Below are 2,152 nucleotides of genomic sequence, written 5' to 3'. Positions count from 1 at the left end.
ATGGTAATTCTGTAATGAAATTATATATATGCACACATAAATAGTATCAGAGAAGTTTTGTTTATGAAAGTGCAATATGCAAATAGGCTAGAAATTAATTGTCTCTCTCCTGCAGCCTTCTATGTAGTCAGATACAGCTGAATAAGTTCTGTCTCCAGCTGAAAAATATTGGCAAGGTAAATGAAGCTAAGATTTTCATATTGATGGTGTAAGCAAGGAGGAGGGATTTGATAGTCACATTGCCCCAGTGGAAATCTTTAAGAGCTGTACAAGTGGGTGGAACTGATTCATCCATCTATACACTACACTCATTTTCTTCCTCTCTCTCAAGAGGGAGAATGAGGTTGAAGCCTCTTCCTCTACTCTAAGCAATCCTTATCAAATTCACAATTGCTGTACTTCCCTTGGCAGCAGCAGCAATAGCATTGTCTCTAAGGAGAGGTGAGGTATGGGAACAGAGACTTTAACTGCTTTGCTGTCTTTATTAAACTTGCCATTTTCTTTTTCTGATTGCATTCAGAAACAACAGTCTGTTTCTGGCAGCCCACCTGATGGCTAAACTGCTGGGTGATGGAGAGAAAGTAAGTGGAGTGATGGTAGACCACAAAGAGAGCAGCTGAGAGCCATATGCCGTGTGCAGCTTGCCCATGTGTGCTGTATGGGAATATCTGATCTTCATACAATCACCATTGCAGAGTTGACTGTAAGGGTACATTATGATTTTCACTTGGATTGATTATCAGGTGCCTACCAGCCAAATACAGCTCTCAGATTCCTACTTTGCCATGCTGGTAGATCCATTGTTGCCATGGAAGTCAATAAATGCCTCAGCCACTTTGTCTCACGGAGATATAATATGAGCAGGGGAAGAGATTTTTGCAGAGCCCCTTTCCTCTTTCTGCTGTGCACTTTACAGCCTAACTATTTCAAACATAAATAACACCAATGAGGCCTTTATCTTAATCACCCAGACGTAGAATTGGAAGGGGCAATTTATGCTGTCCTCTCCAACCTCCTGCTTCATGCAGGAATACAAATTAAAGCATCCCTGAAAGACATCTAGCCCCTGCTCAAACACATACAGGAAAGGAAAGACCATCACGTCGCTGTGTAATTTGTTCCAATGGCAAACTGCTCTTTCTGTCAGAAATGTTTTTCTAACAAACAGAATTCACCTTCTTGCAACTTGAAAAGATTGTTTCAAGTCTTCACTCTGCAAGAAGAGTCAAGTACTAATTTTCTGTGTGATATCCTTTTTGATATTTCAAGCATGCTATCATGTCCTCCCTCATTCTTCTCAGAATTAAACATATCCAGTTCCTTCAATCACTTTTCCTAGGATTGTTTCAGGTTCCCTTAATTCTTCTTCTCTGAACCTATTCCAGTTTGTCTGAATCCCATTTCTCATTGCTCTGAATGTATTAAAATTTGCTTTTTAAACACGTAAAATAAATCTTTAACTACACTCAGCTTTATATCCCTTTAAAATCAAGAATTCCAGGATTTCCCAGTCACTTTCCCTCACTATTCCTCTTACTTCTACTTCTTTGACTGAGGGCACATCCATATGATCCAGATATTAGCTTGAAGATGTGTTGAAGGACACACCTCTTCCTCTCCTCCCTAGCCTGTAGCCAAGGCTGCCAGCTTTGTATCTATCTCATCCAGTGTTATAAAATGTTTCCCATCTTCTCCCAACACAGATCTTGCAAATGTGCCATATGTGGTGCTTCAGAAGTGACTGTGGTGATGATAATACAACAGCAGCTGAAGTTTGCCCAGCCCTTGATAATTGTGTTTGGTGGCTGTTGGCAAACCCCTCCTGTCTCATTGCTTCTGACTTCCCCCCATGACCATTTCAGCTTTGGCAGAATGGTCAGACACTTTTAGAAAAAGACTGGGGAAGACCGGGAGGAGAGAATCACAACCTGATTTGGTCTGGAGAATGTTCTAGCCCACTCTTAGTCAGCTGCTTTTGTATTTCTGATTCTAACTACAGTTTCATGGTCATAAATGAAACTCTCACTAAGACCTAGGAAAGTTCCAGGACTAGACTGGATTAGTACTGCTAAATGGTGGAGCCAGCAAAATGAAGAAGCCTTGGTTAATGATGCTGAAGGATAAAGCAGCTCTAGAAAGAGAGCAGTGTCTT

The sequence above is a fragment of the Python bivittatus genome, unplaced genomic scaffold (genome assembly GCF_059951505.1).
Source record: "Python bivittatus isolate LINGU-HERP-01145 unplaced genomic scaffold, Pbiv_v1 ctg000080_np1212, whole genome shotgun sequence".
In the NCBI taxonomy this organism is placed as follows: Eukaryota; Metazoa; Chordata; class Lepidosauria; order Squamata; family Pythonidae; genus Python; species Python bivittatus.
This window is presented reverse-complemented; position numbering follows the sequence as displayed.